This window comes from Coregonus lavaretus, assembly GCF_964263955.1.
Source record: "Coregonus lavaretus genome assembly, chromosome: 39".
NCBI classification, from domain to species: Eukaryota; Metazoa; Chordata; class Actinopteri; order Salmoniformes; family Salmonidae; genus Coregonus; species Coregonus lavaretus.
The window spans coordinates 28780706-28802826 of record NC_140026.1 but is presented as its reverse complement, the minus strand read 5'-3'; the positions used below and the strand labels follow the sequence as shown (position 1 = coordinate 28802826).

Here is a 22121-nt window from a genome sequence, read left to right as displayed (position 1 = left end):
ACTGAGAGACTTTCTCCGTTGTTTTTTGAATACCCAGCAGAAATAAAATCAGAGAAGGGAAGAATCAACTTTAAACACCGAATTCTGAGGGAGAACCCAGAAACTTTGTTTGCTGACTGCTCACAAAACGGGACTGTTACAAACCTGCTATTTTACACAGACCACACTACTGCCTGGCATACAGCTGTAACTAGCCATTTCAGCTACACCACGAAGAAAGGCATCTGCAAGGGAAGACAAATCCACATTTTTGAGGACAGCGATAAGGACCAGGAAAACAGGTTTCTGACGGTAAACATGTATCAGAACGGTACTATCATGGTCCAGGGCAGTGAGGCTGCACTCAGCTCTGTTGTGCAGGACTTCCCCACCCTAATGAAGATAGCAGAAAGTAAAAAAGACAAGGACAGCACCCTGACCTCTCCCCTCACCTCAGGCACCCCAACAGCAGGACTATCCTCCCCCCTGCCTGCCTACAACCACCAGAGCCAAGACCACACTACCATCAGCCTGTTGAGAGACAGGCTGGCTCTGTTAGAGGTATGGGTTACTGAGCTGAAGGAGCAGCCCCCCAGCTACACCACCCCCAGCCCAGACACAGAGCTTCTACAGGACCAGATCAACCAGTGCAGGACCCAGCTGAAGAACTCTGTCCAGGAGCTGAGAGAGAGCCTTACCACAGCGCTTGAGGAGGTAAAAGCCACCATGAGGAGAGAGCTAGTGCAGGTAAAGGAGGAGATGGCAAAGGAGTTGTCTGTCATCAAGAGGGTGCTACAGCAGAGAGAACAGACTGTAGAGACTCCCAGAGAGAAGCTGCAGCCCCTCACCACACCTAACAACCCCACTGACCCACCTTTACCCACAATCCCCCCCCATACCGACAACACTTTACCCACACCCCCAGTCAACAAAGAGGCCCACATTGAGACAACTACTACAGAGAGAAGCTCTCTGGCCCCCCCTGACACACCCCCACACACCCCTCCATGTACACAGGCCCTGTCTACTCCAGCCCCAGACCGAAAACGCACCAATCTGGTAAAACCCACTGAGGTGGCCATCCTCATTGACTCAAATGGGAAATTCATTCAAGAAGATAAACTCTTCCCCCAACACAAGGTGCGCAAAATATGGTGCCCAAAAACACAAGATGCACTCCACATCCTGTCCCAGCCTGACTTTGGCACACCAGGCCACATTATTATTCACACCGGCACCAACAACCTACGAGAGGAGCAGGAGAGAGTAGGCAGCCTGGTCAACAGAGTAGCAGAGAGGGCCTCTGAGTGGTTCCCCAACTCCCACATCACCATCTCCACTCTGCTGCCCCGCAAAGACTTTCATCCCCGTACCATCCAGAAAGCCAACGCTGACATCACCAGAGGGTGTGGCCTACTCCCGAACATACACATTGCTCACCACCCAACAATCACCCCAGAGCATCTACACGACCACTCCCACCTGAGGAAGCAGACAATAGGGATGTTTGCCAAGTCCCTAAAGGACGTAGCACTTGGTAGACAAACACCCCATGCTGTACTGGACAGAGGAGCACCCAGAGACCCCTACCAGACCACTGCACCACCAAGGAGCCCCAGGCCCCTTCAACGCCACACCAGACCCAGTGCACCCCACAGGCCCCACCCACCCCCAGAGCATCACCACTTCCATCGGCTTAGCCAGACCAGACCGGGCCCAGCCTTTTATCCCGCACCAGACCACCACCCCTACCAGACCAGAGAGGAAGTCCCACAGCCCAGACCTGGCCCCCCTCCACCTCACAGAGCCCAACAGCAGGACCAGCGCAGCTACGCGGAGGTCGTCAGAGGACAGGAGAACCCTGTAGGATTAAGTGAGATTAAACAGCTCCTCCAATACATCTGCACTAAACTGCACTAAACACACACGGACGCATACACACACACACCACACACACACACACACACACACCTATTGTACTAGAATTTACTTGTTCAATGAATAGGAATATTTAACAGAATAACAGAATAAATGTTAGCTGATATCCTGTTTATCTCGCTCTTAACAACTTATTAGTTAATCGTTACTGTGTTTCTGACTGCTACTCTTTCTTTTTGCAACATGAAATCACTATCAGTTAGCATGTGGAACATTCAGGGTCTAAACTCATCAACCTTTGGTCTGAAGAGTTTAGCACTGGAGTTCAACAAAAATCTGAAAGATGTTGACGTCATCATTCTGCAGGAGACATGGTGTAAGGCTGACGTTGTCACTCACTGTCCCACAGGCTACAGAGAGATCATTGTGCCATCACAGAAACACAGCTCTGTCAATAGAGGCAGAGACTCTGGAGGATTGATCATTTGGTACAAATCCGAACTACAAAATCTAATTGATCCCCTCAAAATTGGCAAATACCACATTTGGTTAAAACTAAAAAAAGAACTTGTACTGACAGGAAAAGATGTGTTCCTTTGCGCAATATATATCCCCCCCTCAGAATCCCCATATTACTCAGAGGAGATCTTCCCCACCCTCGAGGAAGAGACGTGCCATTTCCAGGCCCAGGGAAATGTGCTCATCTGTGGGGACACAAATGCGCGCACAGGAACACTACCTGATCTAACGAGCACACGAGGGGACAGCTTTATTACAGACCATACTGTTTCTAACTATCTTAATCTCCCCCATAGAAACAACAGTGACAGCACCGTCAACAAAAACGGAAGGGATCTTTTGCAGCTCTGTAGAAGCCTGGGTCTGTACTTTGTCAATGGTAGGTTACGGGGGGACTCTTTGGGGAGATTCACCTACTGCTCACCTCTTGGCCACAGTACAGTAGACTATATGATCACAGACATGGACCCTTTCTCTCTCAGCTCATTCACTGTCAAGCCACTAACACCTCTGTCTGATCACAGCCAAATTACGTTGTTCCTCAAAAGAACAGACCTGGAAACAACCACACATTCACAGCCCAGTAAGCTGTACAACATCAGAAATTCATACAGATGGGCCCAAAACAGCACAGAAGAATACCAGAAAGCAACCTGGAACCAAAATATCCAAACACTCTTAGATAACTTTCTGGATACCACATTCACTCACAGTAAAGAAGGCATCAATCTAGCAGTACGAAACATCAACTATATATTCAGGCAAACGGCAAAAGAAGCACAATTGAAATTGATAAAAAACAAAACTAAAAAAATCACAGATGACAACTGGTTTGATGCAGATTGTAAAATTATAAGGAAAAAACTTAGAACACTATCCAACCAAAAGCACAGAGACTCAAATAATGGTGAATTACGCCTTCATTACTGTGAGACTTTAAAACTCTATAAACGTACACTCAGAACCAAAAAAGCACAGTACAACAGCAAGCAGCTGACACTAATTGAGGAGTCCATAAACACAAACAACTTTTGGCAAAATTGGAAAAAACTAAAAAAATCTAAACAAGAGGAATTAGCAATACAAAATGGTGACATATGGACAACCCATTTCAAAACACTCTACAACACCGTTCAAATTGACACAAACGCAGAACAACGCCAAATCCATGAGAAGTTGAATGGATTAGAAAAAGCTATAAAGGACAATCAAAACCCATTGGACTCCCCAATTACTGACCAGGAGCTCTATAAGAAACTTCAGGCTCTCAAATTTAAAAAAGCCTGCGGACCTGATGGCATCCTAAATGAAATGCTCAAACTCATTAGTGCAAAATTTCAATTGGCTATATTAAAATTGTTTAATTTGATCCTGAGTGTAGGTTATTTCCCTGACATCTGGAATCAAGGACTCATAACCCCAATCTTTAAGAATGGAGACAAATTTGACCCTAACAATTACAGAGGCATTTGTGTGAACAGTAACCTGGGGAAGGTTTTCTGTAGTATCATCAATGTAAGAGTTCTAAACTTCCTTAATAAGCACAATGTCTTGAGTAAAAGCCAAATTGGATTTATACCAAAACATCGCACAACTGATCATATTTACACCTTACACACCCTGATAGATAAACATGTCCACCAAAATAATACCAAAATATACACTTGCTTTATCGACTTCCAAAAAGCATTTGATTCTATTTGGCATACAGGACTGTTCTACAAAGTTATTGAAAGTGGTGTAGGGGGTAAAACATATGACATAATTAAATCAATGTATACTGGCAATACGTGCAGCATTAAAATTGGTAAGAAAAGGACAGAATTCTTTAACCAGGGGCGGGGCCTTCGTCAGGGTTGCAATCTGAGCCCTGCACTCTTCAATATTTACATTAACGAATTGGCCACTATTCTAGAAAAATCCTCAGCCCCTGGTGTTAGTCTCCACAATTCAGAAGTTAAATGCCTACTCTTCGCAGATGACCTATGCCTGCTGTCACCCACAGCACCTGGCCTACAGCAGAGCCTGGACCTGCTAGAGCAGTACTGCCAGACCTGGGCCCTGGCAGTAAACCCCAAAAAGACCAAAATAATGATTTTCCAGAGAAGATCCAGATCTCAGGGAATTAGACCAAAGTTCTCAATTGGTACAAAATATATAGAGTACTGTACACACTACAATTACTTAGGTTTAAAAATAAGCTCAACTGGACACCTTAATGAGGCAGTGAATGAACTGAGAGAGAAAGCACGCAGGGCATTCTACGCCATTAAAAAGCAAATTCAAATTGAAATACCTATTAAAATTTGGCTAAAACTAATTGAATATGTCATTGAACCAATTGCACTTTATGGCAGCGAGGTGTGGGGTCCACTTGCAAAACAAGATTTCATCAAATGGGACAAACACCCCATTGAAACCCTACATGCAGAGTTCTGTAAGATTCTCCTACGTGGTCCAGAGGAAAACTACAAACAATGCATGCAGGGCAGAATTAGGCCAATATCCACTAATAATAAAAACTCAAAAAAGAGCAATTAAGTTTTGGAAACATCTAAAATACAGTGACCCCCTCTCATATCATTACCAAGCCCTGCAATGCCAAGAGCTGAGCAAAGAAAAGAGTCCCCTCATCCAGCTGGTCCTGGGGCTGAGTTCACAAACCTGTTCTACTAACACACTGAAGCCTCAGGACCAGAACATCCAATCAATCAGAATAAACCAAATTACAACACAGTCAAAACAAAACTACATTGCTTATTGGGAAACACAAGCACAAACACAAAGCAAAATGCAGTGCTATCTGGCCCTAAATCGACAGTACACTATGGCTAAATATTTGACCATGGTTACTGATCAAAACCTTAGAAAAACCTTGACAAAGTACAGGCTCAGTGAGCACAGCCTTGCCATTGAGAAGGGTAGACACAGGAAAACCTGGCTCCCTGTAGAGGAAAGGCTGTGCAACCACTGCACAACAGCAGAACCTGAGACGGAGCTGCATTTCCTGACAAAATGTCAAAATATAAAACAATTAGAGAGTGTCATTTCCCCAAATTTGAAATCCTTATTCAAGGTTTTAAAGACCTCTCTGATGAGGATAGGCTACCCATCCTGTTGGGGGAGGACGCAGAGAGCTGTGGGTTGGCAGCGCACTACATTGCTGCCTGCCATAAGTTGAGGGACAGTGTCTGACAGACCAATAAACCTGCACATGTCCTCAACTGTATGATTATTGTTATTGTTGAATGTATGGTTATATTGACCGTTGGTTATTGTTGTTACTGTTGTCCCGTTGACAATTTTTGATTCTCATTTTTATTTATTTTTTATATTGTAAATATCCAAAGTAAGCTTTGGCAATATGTACATTGTTACGTCATGCCAATAAAGCGAATTGAATTGAATTGAATTGAATTGAATTGAGAGAGAGAGAGAGAGAGAGAGAGAGAGAGAGAGAGAGAGAGAGAGAGAGAGAGAGAGAGAGAGAGAGAGAGAGAGAGAGAGAGAGAGAGAGAGAGAGAGAGAGAGAGAGAGAGAGAGAGAGAGAGAGAGAGAGAGAGAGAGAGAGAGAGAGAGAGAGAGAGAGAGATGACAAGGGGAGAGTGATGAGGGGAGGAAAGAAGGGGTGGAGAGACAGTCATTAGCTTTAATAATTCTCAGTACCCCATCTAATTATCCTCCATTGAATATTCCCTCTTATGAGAAACAATTGTGGTTGCTTGTCCCTTCAGAATCTAAAGTGGGGAGAGAGGAAGAGAAGGGGTAGAAGAGAGAGGAGAAAGGGTAGAAGAGAGAGAATGAGAAAGAGAAAGGATAGAAGAGAGAGAAGGAGAAAGAGAAAGGGTAGAAAATGAGAAAGAGAAGGGGTAGAACAGAGAGAAGGAGGGAGATGAGGGTTCAGCTGGTTCAGACTAAATCACGCTCATTTTATTTGCTAAGTCCGTTCCACAGTGTTCTTTAGTGCTGGCCCTGTGTTCGGTGAAACCGCTCCCCCAGGGAACTCAGACCCTTTAATTAAATGGTCTTACCTGTCAGTCAATGGGCGATAACTAATCTGCTAAGCACGCTACCCCCCCACTCTCTCTCTCTCCATCTCATTCTCTCTGTCTCTCACCATCTAATTCTCTCTCTCTCCATCTCTCTCTAGTTGTCTTTCTCGCGCTCTCTCTCTCACTCTCACTCTATCTCTCTCTTTCTCTACATCTCTTCCTCTCTCTCTCATTCTCTGTGTCTCTCCATCTCTCTTTCTGTGTCTAGATGTTGAAGCGTTCTGGAGCATGGTTCTTTAAGGGCCATCCCCAGCAGCTCCTCCCTGCTCCCCTGCCCATCTCCAGGCCCAGAGGGACAGGTACAGAGAGCCCCCGTACCCAGACCCCTACCCATGCCCATCACCAGCCCAGCGCCCAGCCCTATCCCCGTACCCAGCCAAGCTACCAGCCAGACCCTGGTGCCGAGGACTGCACAGAGCGGCAGGAGCAGCAGGATAACTACTACTCCAACACACAGAACCAAGGTGAGCAGTGGAAACAAGCATTTCGATTTCACTACTAGTTGGACTTGTATGAGAGGTATAAGCAAAAGCTTTTAGTATATATCTCAGATGTTTGGTATCGAGGACATGTAATCTTCCTCTCTCCGTCTTGTCTCAGAGCCCACTGATGAGCCCCCGTACTCCAGTTCAGAGCAACAGGACCCAGAGGGCTATAGCTCTGCTCAGACATTAGGGGGCGTTGCTGAGGCCCAGGTTAGCCATGCCGTGGAGGAGGAGGTGGTGAAGATGGAGAGACAGTTAGGCTCCAGACCTCCCACAGCCAGGGGAAGAGAGAACACACCAGCACCAGCTGACACTGTCACAGCACAGGGTATGATTGAAGGGACAGTTCACCCAAATTACAAAATTACATCTGTGTTGCCTTACTCCCACTGAGAGCAGTCAATGGATAAGAAGAAACAGCTTTGGTTTTGTTTACCTACCAATTGCCACCAACGGCTAACTTGCATAATCCCTTCTACTTTGAGATTGAGACTGGCTAAATATCTGTATTTCTCTTCTTCAGCCCCTGCACCACAGAAGAGCAGATACCCTCAGCAGAGAGAGGAGAGAACGCCACTTCCAGTCAGGGAGGAGAAACCCACTCCTGCCCCCAAACCCACCCCGGCACCACGCATAGCCCCCGCTCCTGTCGAGGACGATGACAACGAATACGACTCTGATGAATCCAGTAAGTGAGTGTGTGTGTGTTTGGTTTTACAAGGATAGTGCGGAAAAGTGGGGACATTTTCCCAGTCCCCACAAGGAAAAAGGCTTAGGGTTTAGGTTTAGGGTTAGGGTTAAAATTATAATTATGGTTAGAATTAGGGTTAGATTTAGAGTTAGGAGTTTGGGGTTAAGGGTTAGGGTTAGGGTTAGGTTAAGGGTTAGGTTTTGGGTTAGGGGTTACAACACATCCGCCAGGCTGACCCTCAACACGGTGTCCCGTCAGGGGTGGGTGCTTAGTCCCCTCCTGTACTCCCTGTTCACCCACGACTGTGTGGCCGTGCACGACTTCTACACCAGCATTAAGTTTGCTGACGACACAATGTTGGTTGGCCTGATCATCGACGACAATGAGACAGCCTGTAGGGTGGAGGTCAGAGACCTGGCAGTGTGGTGCCAGGACAACAACCTTTCCCTCAACGTCAGCAAGACAAAGGAACTGATCGCGGACTACAGGAAACGGAAGGCCGAGCACGCCCCCATTCACATCGTCGTTGCTGTAGTGGAGCGGGTCAAGAGCTTCAAGATCTTAGGTGTCCACATCACTAAGGGATTATAATGGTCCACACACACCAACACAGTTGTGAAGAAGGCACGACAATGCCTCTTCACCTTCAGGAGGCTGAAAAGATTCGGCATGGGCCCTCAGATCCTCAAGTTATACAGCTGCACCATTGAGCGCTGCACCACCGCTTGGTATGGCAACTGCAAGGCAACTGACCGCAAGGTGCTATAGAGGGTGCTGCTCCCTGCCATCCAGGACCTCTATACCAGGCAGTGTCAGAGGAAGGCCCTAAAAATTATCAAAGACTCCAGCCACCCAAGTCATAGACTGTTCTCTCTGCTGCCACATGGCAAGCGATACCAATGCACCAAGTATGGACCAACAGGACCCTGAACAGCTTCTACCCACAAGCCATAAGACTGCTAAAGCATTGACCCTTTTTGTGCTAATTATTTTGACTCATCACATGCACTGCTGCTACTGTTTAATATCTATCCTGTTGCCTAGTCACTTTCCCCCTCCTACAGTGCATTCGGAAAGTATTCAGACCCTTTGACTTTTTCCGCATTTTGTTACATTACAGGCTTATTCTAAGATGGATTCTATTGTTTTTTCCCCCCTCATCAATCTACACACAATACCCCATAATGACAAAGCAAAAACAGGTTTTTAGAATTTTTAGCAAATCTGTTAAAAGTAAAAAACTCAAATATCACATTTATATACGTTTTCAGACCCTTTACTCTGTAATTTGTTGAAGCACCTTTGGCAGCGATTACAGCCTTGAGTCTTCTTGGGTATGACGCTACAAGCTTGGCACACCTGTATTTGGGGAGTTTCTCCCATTCTTCTCTGCAGATCCTCTCAAGCTCTGTCAGGTTGGATGGGGAGCGTCGCTGCCCAGCTATTTTCAGGTCTCTCCAGAGATGTTAGATCGGGTTCAAGTCCAGGTTCTGGCTTGGCCACTCAAGGGCATTCAGAGACTTGCCCCGAAGCCACTCCTGCGTTGTCTTGGCTGTGTGCTTAGGGTCGTTGTCCTGTTGGAAGGTGACCCTTTGCCCCAGTCTGAGGTCCTGAGCACTCTGGAGCAGGTTTTCATCAAGGATCTCTCTGTACTTTGCTCTGTTCATCTTTCCCTCAATCCTGACTAGTCTCCCAGTCACTGCTGCTGAAAAACATCCCCACAGCATGATGCTGCCACCACAATGCTTCACCGTAGGGATGGTGCCAGGTTTCCTCCAGACGTGATGCTTGGCATTCAGGCTAAAGAGCTCAATCTTGGTTTCATCAGACCAGAAAATCTTGTTTCTCATGGTCTGAGAGTCCTTTAGGTGCCTTTTGGCAAACTCCAAGCGGGCTGTCATGTGCCTTTTACTGAGGAGTGGCTTCCGTCTACCATAAAGGCCTGATTGGTGGAGTGCTGCAGAGATGGTTGTCCTTCTGGAAGGTTCTTCCATCTCCACAGAGGAAATCTGGAGCTCTGTCAGAGTGACCATCGGGTTCTTGGTCACCTCCCTGACCAAGGCCCTTCTCCCCCGATTGCTCAGTTTTGCAGGGCGGCCAGCTCTAGGAAGAGTCTTGGTGGTTCCAAACTTCTTCCATTTAAGAATGATGGAGGCCACTGTGTTCTTTGGGACCGCCAATGCTGAAGACATGTTTTGGTACCGTTCCCCAGATCCTGTGTCTGAGCTCTACGGACAATTCCTCATGGCTTTGGTTTTTGCTCTGACATGCACTGTCAACTGTGGGACCTTATATAGACAGGTGTGTTCCTTTCCAAATCATATCCAATCAATTGAATTTACCACAGGTAGACTCCAGTCAAGTTGTAGTAGCAAAGGGTCTGAATACTTATGTAAATAAGGTATCTGTTTATTATGTTTAAAACATTTACAAAAATGTATAGAAATCTGTTTTCACTTCGTCATTATGGGGTATTGTGTGTAGATTGATGAGGAACATTTGTAATTTAATAAATTTTAGAATAAGGCTGTAACGTAACAAAATGTGGATAAAGGGAAGGGATCTGAATACTTTCCGAATGCACTGTATATGTACATATCTACCTCAATTACCTCGTACCCCTGCACATCGACTCGGTACTGGTACCCCGTGTATATAGCCAAGTTATCGTTACTCATTGTGTCCATATTTATTCCTTGTGTTATTATTTCTCTATTATTTCTCATCTTTTCTCTCTGCATTGTTGGGAAGTCAGGAAGCATTTCACCGTTTGCCTACACCTGTTGTTTACGAAGCATGTGACAAATACAATTTGTCACATGGGAAAATTGGATTTTGAATGGGAAACAATTGTTTGCAAAACAAACGTGTGTGTGTGTGGTTCCTTTTTATTAATTTCAAACATTTGATGACTTCCTCTACCTTGTCGCTAAACACGATCCTCTACATGCTGTGTAGCTACATAACAATCAAACTTTGTTAGCCCACAGGGGAATGTGGTTCCCAAGCAGGGACAATGTAGAACAACCATAAAATACACATATTCTACTGCACAGACACTCGCCTTCACTCTGTGATTCTGTTATTCCCTCACTCTCTCACTCTCTCTCTTTCTCTCTCTCTCTCCCTCTCTCTTTGTTGGTTGCAGTAACCAATCTGATGCTCTTTTGTCATTATTTTGTTCTGTCCTTCAGCCACGCTGGGGTTGCTGGAGTTCATTCTGCATTATGAACAGGAGAACAACGCTCTGCCCTGCAACATAGTCAAAGCCAAGGTATACACACACACACATACACGACACAGTGTGTACGCATATACATATAAACCACATAGCTTCAATGACATGCTTGAATGGTTCATCTTTAGGTTGATATTCTCTCGCTCTCTCACTTTCTCTCTCTCTCCCTATGTCTCTCTTTCTCTCTCAGTGTCTAAAGCCGATGGACTCTAACGGACTAGCAGACCCCTACGTCAAGCTGCACCTCTTACCTGGAGCCAGTAAGGTAACTTCAACACTTCTGGTTTCCTATAATCTTCTCTTTGTGTTGTAGCCCTGTGTTTCTTTAAAAAAAAAGGTTTTATGTATTTTTTATTGAGATCGGACAGTGAAGAGGAGGCAGGAAAGCTAGGAGAGTTTGCATGTAAGAATTCGAACCCAATGCCGACTCTGGCAGCTTAGGCTGTACATGTGTGCTGTGAACTTTAACCGCTGGACCACACAATAGGCCTGTACTCCTGCTTCCTGTTGACACAGACGTTCCCCTGGTGAAATAATCATGTACATCTATTCATCTTCTCTCCACAGTCTAACTGTTAGACAGTCTAAAAGTCTAACAAACTTTGCACTAAGTGAAAATAAGAAAAATCTTTCCCTCTCTCTCTGTCGCTCTCCCTCTCCATTTGTCTCCCTCTGTCTCCTGCTCTATTTCTTCCCCTGTCTCCCCCTCCCCCTCTCCGCGTTTCCTCCAGTCTAACAAGCTGCGCACTAAGACCCTGAAGGGCACTCTGAACCCAGTGTGGAATGAGACTCTGGTGTACCATGGTATCACTGAGGACGACATGCAGCGCAAAACACTACGGTAATAACAGCCTCAACCATACCACTACTGGATATATGTGTGACACACTGGGTCATCTGAAATGATTCGGAAATGATTCCTTTCAGTGGCTCTCCATTTAGATCAGTATGATTTCCCAGAGCTAAAGGGAAAGAGGAGAATAAAAATTGTTCTGTGATGCAAGAAGAGAGTAAGAGAATAAAACTCCTCTTCCTGGGCCTCCCGAGTGGCACAGCGGTCTAAGGCACTGCATCACAGTGTTGCAGCATCACTACAGCCTGGGGTTCGATCCTGTGATCGTGACCGGGAGTCCCATAGGGCGTTGTACAATTGGCCCAGTGTCGTCCGGGTTAGGAGAGGGTTTGGCTGGGGGGGGGGGCTTTACTTGGCTCATCGCGCTCTAGTGACTCCTTGTGGCGGGCCGGGCGCCTGCAAGCTGACTTTGGTCGACAGTTGAACAGTGTTTCCTCCGACACATTGGTGCAGCTGGCTTCCGGGCTAAGTGAGCGAGTGTTAAGAAGCAGCCCGGCTTGGCGGGTCATGTTTCGGAGGACGCATGACTCGACCTTCGCCTCTTCCGAGCCCGCTGGGGAGTTGCAGCGATGAGACAAGATCGTAATTGGATCACAATTGGATATCACGAAATTGGGAAGAAAAAGGGGGGGAAATTAAAAGAATAAGATAATAAAATTCCTCTTCCTGCTTCCAGGCTGTCGGTGAGTGATATGGACAAGTTTGGACACAATGAGTTCATAGGAGAGACACGTGTTGCTCTGAAGAAACTCAAAGCCAACCAGAAGAAGAACTACAGCGTGTGTCTAGAGAGGGTGGTCCAGGTAAGAACTACAACAGTGTGTGTCCATGAGTGCATGCCTGGAGACAGTTGTCTAACCACTGAACCACTTGTGCGTTGTGGAGGCAACTGTTAATAATACTGATAGAAGTGATCTCACCCCCACGCTCCCTCTTGTCCCAGGTGAAGAAGACAGGCACAAGAGGCTCAGCCCGGGGCATGTCTCTCTACGAGGAGGAGGTAAGACCCACCCGTTTCTTGTAGTTGGCCACCAGGTTTGCACACATGTCAGGAGGGATTTTGTTCCACTCCTCTTTGCAGATCTTCTCCAAGTCATTAAGGTTTCGAGGCTGACGTTTGGCAACTCGAACCTTCAGCTCCCTCCAAGGCGTACAAAATCAGCAGGGGATCAAATACTTTTTTACCTCACTGTACAAATGAACTCGACTAACCTGTACCCCCCGCACATTGTCCGGTACCCCCCGAATGGCCTCATTATTGTTCTTTTATTGTGTAACTTTTATTTAGTAAATATTTTCTTAACTCTATTTTCTTAAAACTGCAGTGTTGGTTAAGGGCTTGTAAGGAAGCATTTCACAGTAAGGTCTACACCTGTTGTATTCGGCGCATGTGACAAATACAATTTTATTTGATTTGATTTTAACACAGTACTCAGGGTTTACACTTGACGTTCACACCTAAGATCTACACCTAACACAGTACTCAGGGTGTAAGGTTGGTGTGAGGTGTGACCCAGGTGCGGTGCAGGATAGACAGTAGGCAGTAGGCAGAGATGGTGGAACAAGGATCTTTACTGGAGGTCCATCCCCCGGATGGCTGGTGAGGTCGGATGCGTGCGCCCACTGAAGCAGTCGCAAGCACGCAGCCTTGGGTACGTACATCCCCGATGGACCTCCGCCCAGATCGGGCTCCCGCCGTAGCGCTGCTCTGACCAGCCTATTGATTCCCCATGAAACTGGGGCAGCAATCAGGGCATTGGGGACAATGGGGTCGTCCCAGTCCACCAGGTCCACGGGGTCGAACGGCCGGGAGAACGCGTCAGGCTTGGTGTTCTTCGACCCCGGATGGTATGAGATCGTGAACCGGAACCTGGTGAAGAACAACGCCCACCTGGCCTGGCGTGAGTTGAGCCTCTTGGCCCCCTGAATGTAGGCTAAGTTCTTATGGTCAGTCCATACGACGAATGGATGGGCGGCCCCCTCTAGCCAATGCCTCCACTCCCCCAGGGCAAACTTGACCGCTAGCAGCTCCCGGTTCGTAATTCCGCTCTGCCGGGGACAGCCGATGGGAGAAAAACGCGCAGGGGTGAGTCTTACCGTCCATGAGGAACCGCTGGGACAGGATTGCTCCCACCGCAACGTCTGAAGCATCCACCTACACAATGAACGGCAGGGACGGATCAGGATGCCCTAGGACCAGGGCCGATGTAAAGCACCGCTTAAGCGCATCAAATGCGTTCCATGCTTCCAGGGTCCAGGCGAAGGAGCGCATGCTCGTCTGGGTGAGGGCTGTAAGGGGAGCGGCTAGGGAGCTAAAATTGCAAATAAAAATTAGCGAACTCTAAAAACCGTTGTAGTTGGTTGAGGGAGGAGGGCTGGGGCCAATCCAGTACCACGCTGACCTTGGCTGGGTCCATCCGTAGGTCCCCCTGGGTGACGATGAACCCCAGGAAGGAGACTGTCTCCGTGTGGAACATGCACTTCTCCGCCTTGACGTAGAGCTGGTGACAGAGAAGGTGTTGGAGGACCTGCCGAACGTGCTGCTGGTGTTCACTCATGTCCTTTGAAAATATTAGAATGTCATCCAAATACACGAAGACGCTGTAGTTGTGGAGGTCCCGGAGCACGTCGCAAGCCCGGGTCCGGAACTCCACGGAGTAGTCCGCCACCGAACGGTCAACCTGCCGACAGGCCGTGAGCCGCCTCTCGGCCTCGTACCCCGACACCACCCGAGAGGTGTCGAACACCTTGCATAGCTCCCGGGTGAATTGGTAGGAGTCGGAGCATGCCGGAGTTTGGCTCTCCCACTCCGCGGTAGCCCAGGAAAGGGCCCTGCTGGGCTACCGCGGAGTGGTAATGTAGACCACCAGCCCTGCTCCGTCGGGAAGGAGGAGGGTTGTAGGCTGAATACCAGGGAACACTGGGTGAGGAATTCCCTGCAGCCCTCTGTACGTCCGTCGTACCTCTCCGGAGGTGGTAGGCGGGGTTCCCGCGATGTCGCATGTGTTGCCAATGCGCTACGATACTGTGCTGCCTCCGCTGGGTCCATATTGGCTCAGTTTTCTGTAAGGGTTGGTGTGAGGTGTGTCCCAGGTGCGGTGCAGGATAGACAGTAGGCAGTAGGCAGAGATGGTGGAACAAGGATCTTTACTGGTGGTCCAAAAGCCAGGATACAAAATAACAGACTTGTCACGATAAAATAAAAGAGGAGCAAATTGGTCTCCAAAAACAGGCTGACAGCAGAAATACGAAATACTAACTATGACTGAAACAACAATGAAACAGGGAGAACACTTCTCAAGTACCTGTACATACGTCTCACGATCAGACACTGATTCGTACTGCTTGGCATCGAGAAACTAGCAGAGAAAACGGAGCAAGGGAACACAGGGAAGTGAGGGCATAAATACACAGGTGAACAGGTAGACACAGGTGACACCAATAGGATACTGATTAGTCCAGACTGTGAGTGAGGAGGTGCCTAAGGTTGTCGGAGGATGACACCTAGTGGGTCGCTCCGGAACTGCGACCCCCTCCTGTAACATCAGGGTTTACACTTGGCGTTCACACCTAAGATCTACACCTGACACAGTACTCAGGGTTTACACTTGACGTTCACACCTAAAATAGTAGCTGAATTCTGATGTATGATTTATGTCCATTGAATTTAGTGGGAACTTATTCTGCACCCATTAGGCATCCTTGCCTTGCTACACAATGCAAATACCTTTCAAGGACAATGTACAGTTCTATTCTGATCTATTTATACTGGGACCTGTGGCCCTGGTCCATATTCCAGAAGGACATGGTTGCTTTTACTGTCAGAATGTTGTGCCTATAGTTTTCCAGACATTACATAACTCAGGTTATCTAATGTATGTGTAACCCATGTTAGAGAACATTATATTATCATGTACTCTAACCTAGATTAAATATACACTGAGTGTACAAAACATTAAGAACACCTTCCGAATATTGAGTTGCACCTACCCCTTTTGCCCACAGAACAGCCTCAATTTGTCAGGGCATGTACTCTACAAGGTGTCGAAAGCCTTCCACAGGGATGCTGGCCCATGTTGACTCCAATGCTTCCCAAAGTTGTGTCAAGTTGGCTGGATGTCCTTTGGGTGGAAACTGTTGAGTGTGAAAAACCCAGCAGCGTTGCAGTTCTTGACACAAACCGGTGTGCCTGGCACTTACTACCATAGCCCGTTCAAAGGCACTTAAATAAACTCAGCAAAAAAAGAAACGTCCCTTTTTCAGGACCCTGTCTTTCATAAATTCGTAAAAATCCAATAACTTCACAGATCTTCATTGTAAAGGGTTTAAACACTGTTTCCCATGCTTGTTCAATGAACCATAAACAATTAATGAACATGCATCTGTGGAACCGTGGTTAAGACACTAACAGCTTACAGACGGTGGGCAATTAAGGTCAAAGTTATGAAAACTTAGTACACTAAAGAGGCCTTTCTACAGACTCTGAAAAACACCAAAAGAAAGATGCCCATGGTCCCTGCTCATCTGCGTGAACGTGCCTTAGGCATGATACAAGGAGGCATGAGGACTGCAGATGTGGCCAGGGCAATAAATGTCCGTACTGTGAGATGCCTAAGACAGCGCTACAGGGAGACAGGATGGACAGCTGATCGTCCTCGTAGTGGCAGACCACGTGTAACAACACCTGCACAGGATCGGTACATCCGAACATCACACCTGCGGGACAGGTACAGGATGGCAACAACAACTGCCCGAGTTACACCAGGAACGCACAATCCCTCCATCAGTGCTCAGACTGTCCGCAATAGGCTGAGAGAGGCTGGCTTGTAGGCCTGTTGTAAGGCAGGTCCTCACCAGACATCACTGGCAGCAATGTAGACTATGGGAACAAACCCACCGTCGCTGGACCAGACAGGACTGGCAAAAAGTGCTCTTCACTGACGAGTCGCGGTTTTGTCTCACCAGGGGTGATGGTCGGATTCGCGTTTATCGTCGAAGGAATGAGCGTTACACCGAGGCCTGTACTCTGGAGCGGGATCGATTTGGAGGTGGAGGGTCCGTCATAGTCTGGGGCGGTGTGTCACAGCATCATCGGACTGAGCTTGTTGTCATTGCAGGCAATCTCAACGCTGTGCGTTACAGGGAAGACATCCTCCTCCCTCATGTGGTACCCTTCCTGCAGGCTCATCCTGACATGACCCTCCAGCATGACAATTCCACCAGCCATACTGCTCGTTCTGTGCGTGATTTCCTGCAAGACAGGAATGTCAGTGTTCTGCCATGGCCAGTGAAGAGCCCGGATCTCAATCCCATTGAGCACGTCTGGGACCTGTTGGATCGGAGGGTGAGGGCTAGGGACATTCCCCCCAGAAATGTCCGGGAACTTGCAGGTGCCTTGGTGGAAGAGTGGGGTAACATCTCACAGCAAGAACTGGCAAATCTGGTGCAGTCCATGAGGAGGAGATGCACTGCAGTACTTAATGCAGCTGGTGGCCACATCAGATACTGACTGTTACTTTTGATTTTGACCCCCCCTTTGTTCAGGGACACATTATTACATTTCTGTTAGTCACATGTATGTGGAACTTGTTAAGTTTATGTCTCAGTTGTTGAATCTTGTTATGTTCATACAAATGTTTACACATGTTAAGTTTGCTGAAAATAAACGCAGTTGACAGTGAGAGGACGTTTTTTTGCTGAGTTTATTTTGTCTTGCCCATTCACCCTCTGAATGGCACACATACACAATCCATGTCTCAAGACTTTAAAATATTTATTCAACCTATCTCCTCCCCTTCCTCTACACTGATTGAAGTGGATTTAACAGGTGACATCAATAAGGGATCATAGCTTTCACCTGGTCAGTCTATGTCATGGAAAGAGTTATTAATGTTTTGTACACTCAGTGTACATGACTGACCAGGTAAATACATGACCAGTAGCAGAGAGATTATATGTACAGTGGCTTGCGAAAGTATTCACCCCCTCCCCCCCTCCCATGGCATTTTTCCTATTTTGTTGCCTTACAACCTGGAATTAAAATTGATTTTTTGGGGGGTTGTATCATTTGATTTACACTACATGCCTACCACTTTGAAGATGCAAAATATTTTTTATTGTGAAACAAACAAGAAATAAGACAAAAAAACTGAAAACTTGAGCGTGCATAACTATTCACCCCCCAAAGTCAATACTTTGTAGAGCCACCTTTTGCAGCAATTACAGCTGCAAGTCTCTTGGGGTATGTCTCTATAAGCTTGGCACATCTAGCCACTGGGATTGTTGCCCATTCTTCAAGGCAAAACTGCTCCAGCTCCTTCAAGTTGGATGGGTTCCGCTGGTGTACAGCAATCTTTAAGTCATACCACAGATTATCAATTGGATTGAGGTCTGGGCTTTGACCAGGCCATTCCAAGACATTTAAATGTTTTCCCTTAAACCACTCAAGTGTTGATTTAGCAGTATGCTTAGGGTCATTGTCCTGCTGGAAGGTGAACCTCCGTCCCAGTCTCAAATCTCTGGAAGACTGAAACAGGTTTCCCTCAAGACTTTCCCTGTATTTAGTACAGGTATTTAGTGGGCGGCAGGTAGCTTAGTGGGTAAGAGCGTTGTGCCAGTAACCGAAAGGTCGCTGGTTCTAATCCCCGAGCCGACTAGGTGAAAAATCTGTCGATGTGCCCTTAAGCAAGGCACTTAACCCTAATTGCTCCTGTAAGTTGCTCTGGATAAGAGCGTCTGCTAAATGACTAAAATGTAATGTAAATGTAGTACCATCCATCATTCCTTCAATTCTGACCAGTTTCCCAGTCCCTGCCGATGAAAAACATCCCCACAGCTTGATGCTGCCACCACCATGCTTCACTGTGGGGATGATGTTCTCGGGGTGATGAGAGGTGTTGGGTTTGCGCCAGACATAACGTTTTCCTTGATGGCCAAAAAGCTCAATTTTAGTCTCATCTGACCAGAGTACCTTCTTCCATATGTTTGGGGAGTCTCCCACATGCCTTTTGGCAAACACCAAACGTGTTTGCTTATGGATTTAATGGTGCTCCATGGGATGTTCAAAGTTTCTGATATGTTTTTATAACCCGACCCTGATCTGTACTTCTCCACAACTTTGTCCCTGACCTGTTTGGAGAGCTCCTTGGTCTTCATGGTGCCGCTTGCTTGGTGGTGCCCCTTGCTTAGTGGTGTTGCAGACTCTGGGGCCTTTCAGAATTGGTGTATATATACTGAGACCATGTGACAGATCATGTGACACTTAGATTGCACACAGGTGGACTTTATTTAACTAATTATGTGACTTCTGAAGGTAATTGGTTGCACCAGATCTTATTTAGTGGCTTCATAGCAAAGGGGGTGAATACATATGCATGCACCACTTTTCCATTATTATTTTTTTTAGAATTTTCTGAAACAAATTATTTTTTTCATTTCACTTCACCAATTTGGACTATTTTGTGTATGTCCATACATGACATCCAAATAAAAATCAATTTAAATTACAAGTTGTAATGCAACAAAATAGGAAAATCGCCAAGGGGGATGAATACTTTTGCAAGGAACTGTATACATACTGTACATGACCATCTTTGATATGTAAATCTCTATGGGGAAATTCTTATCGTATTGGACGTAAATACACTTGTAAACCTTTTTGTGTGTGCATGCCTGCATGTGTGTCCTACAGGTAAAGGAGGATGAAGCAGAGGAGAGGGGTCGTATCCTGGTTTCTTTAACCTACAGCACCCAGAAGGGTCGTCTGATAGTGGGAGTGGTGCGCTGTGCTCACCTGGCAGCTATGGACTCTAACGGATACTCAGACCCCTTCATCAAGATGTACGTGTTCTATTCATCTAGCCACAGTATCTATCTATCTATTCTCAGAACCCTTCGTCAAGATGTACAGTGGGGGAAAAAAGTATTTAGTCAGCCACCAATTGTGCAAGTTCTCCCACTTAAAAAGATGAGAGAGGCCTGTAATTTTCATCATAGGTACACGTCAACTATGACAGACAAAATGAGAATTTTTGTAGGATTTTTAATGAATTTATTTGCAAATGATGGTGGAAAATAAGTATTTGGTCAATAACAAAAGTTTCTCAATACTTTGTTATATACCCTTTGTTGGCAATGACACAGGTCAAACGTTTTCTGTAAGTCTTCACAAGGTTTTCACACACTGTTACTGGAATTTTGGCCCATTCCTCCATGCAGATCTCCTCTAGAGCAGTGATGTTTTGGGGCTGTCGCTGGGCAACACGGACTTTCAAGTCCCTCCAAAGATTTTCTATGGGGTTGAGATCTGGAGATTGGCTAGGCCACTCCAGGACCTTGAAATGCTTCTTACGAAGTCACTCCTTTGTTGCCCGGGCGGTGTGTTTGGGATCATTGTCATGCTGAAAGACCCAGCCACGTTTCATCTTCAATGCCCTTGCTGATGGAAGGAGGTTTTCACTCAAAATCTCACGATACATGGCCCCATTCATTCTTTCCTTTACACGGATCAGTCGTCCTGGTCCCTTTGCAGAAAAACAGCCCCAAAGCATGATGTTTCCACCCCCATGCTTCACAGTAGGTATGGTGTTCTTTGGATGAAACTCAGCATTCTTTGTCCTCCAAACACGACGAGTTGAGTTTTTACCAAAAAGTTCTATTTTGGTTTCATCTGACCATATGACATTCTCCCAATCCTCTTCTGGATCATCCAAATGCACTCTAGCAAACTTCAGACGGGCCTGGACATGTACTGGCTTAAGCAGGGGGACACGTCTGGCACTGCAGGATTTGAGTCCCTGGCGGCGTAGTGTGTTACTGATGGTAGGCTTTGTTACTTTGGTCCCAGCTCTCTGCAGGTCATTCACTAGGTCCCCCCGTGTGGTTCTGGGATTTTTGCTCACCGTTCTTGTGATCATTTTGACCCCACGGGGTGAGATCTTGCGTGGAGCCCCAGATCGAGGGAGATTATCAGTGGTCTTGTATGTCTTCCATTTCCTAATAATTGCTCCCACAGTTGATTTCTTCAAACCAAGCTGCTTACCTATTGCAGATTCCCAGCCTGGTGCAGGTCTACAATTTTGTTTCTGGTGTCCTTTGACAGCTCTTTGGTCTTGGCCATAGTGGAGTTTGGAGTGTGACTGTTTGAGGTTGTGGACAGGTGTCTTTTATACTGATAACAAGTTCAAACAGGTGCCATTAATACAGGTAACGAGTGGAGGACAGAGGAGCCTCTTAAAGAAGAAGTTACAGGTCTGTGAGAGCCAGAAATCTTGCTTGTTTGTAGGTGACCAAATACTTATTTTCCACCATAATTTGCAAATTAATTAATTAAAAATCCTACAATGTGATTTTCTGGATTTCTTTTCTCAATATGTCTGTCATAGTTGACGTGTACCTATGATGAAAATTACAGGCCTCTCTCATCTTTTTAAGTGGGAGAACTTGCACAATTGGTGGCTGACTAAATACTTTTTCCCCCCACTGTACGTGTTCTATTCATCTAGCTACAGTATCTATCTATCTATTCTCAGAACCCTTCGTCAAGATGTACATGTTCTAACATACCTCTCAACGTGACTGATTTTGTTTCTTCTCTCTAATATCTCCTTTTCCTACAGCAGTAAAACATTGATGGATGGATGAAATTATTGGTTGATTGATTGATTCTCTCCTGTGATTGTGACCTGCAGCTGCCTGAAACCAGACATGGGGAAGAAAGCCAAGAACAAGACCCAGATCAAGAAGAAGACCCTCAACCCAGAGTACAACGAGGTTAGTGTCCCCTTCATATCTGTCTCTACCAACACAATATCTGGTTCAAGGCCATTGTTTTATTAATACAGAGTCTAATGGCAGTCTGTCTATGCACTGAGAAATGGAGTCTGATGGCTGAAGTTGTTGCAGGAGTTCAGCTATGAGATCAAACATGGTGAGCTGGCCAAGAAGAGCCTGGAAATCTCAGTTTGGGACTATGACATGGGAACATCCAACGATTTCATTGGTGAGTTGGGACTATAACATGGGCACATCCAGTGATTTTCATTGGTGAGTTGAGAAATCCAACAATATAATTGGTGAGTTCAATTGAGATGGCATAATGAATGTACTTGTAGTTACTGATTTTTATGTTTAACAAATTATATTCTGCAGTTTTTAAGCCGACTTAAAAATAATGTTTAAAAACCTTCTTCTCCCCCTCCAGGAGGGTGCCAGCTGGGCATCACAGCCAAGGGGGAGTGTCTGAAGCACTGGTACGAATGTCTCAAGAACAAAGACAAAAAGATTGAGCGCTGGCAACGACAACACCGTCAAAGACACGGACGACTGAGACATGACCTCTTCCTCCTCCTCCCGCTTCCTCTTCTTTCTCTTCCTCCTCCTCCCTCCTAACTAGCGGTTTCTATCTTCCTTTTAAATATAATATTTT

At 46.3% G+C, this 22121-nt stretch overlaps 1 protein-coding gene and 1 pseudogene across 2 annotated transcripts in view; both read left to right on the top strand.

The window, feature by feature from the left end:
- Nucleotides 1-22121, top strand: part of LOC311113134 (disintegrin and metalloproteinase domain-containing protein 33-like) — a gene marked incomplete at its 5' end in the record, with an annotated part of 235199 nt that overhangs the window by 85905 nt on the left and 127173 nt on the right. The window lies entirely within an intron of this gene.
- LOC311112625 lies at nt 298-22022 on the top strand (annotated as a pseudogene). The gene is made up of 13 exons: nt 298-1842; nt 6637-6892; nt 7029-7241; nt 7437-7601; nt 10799-10878; nt 11033-11107; nt 11574-11683; nt 12372-12498; nt 12639-12695; nt 19386-19534; nt 21385-21466; nt 21599-21695; nt 21897-22022. The product of its transcript is annotated as an uncharacterized misc_RNA (transcript).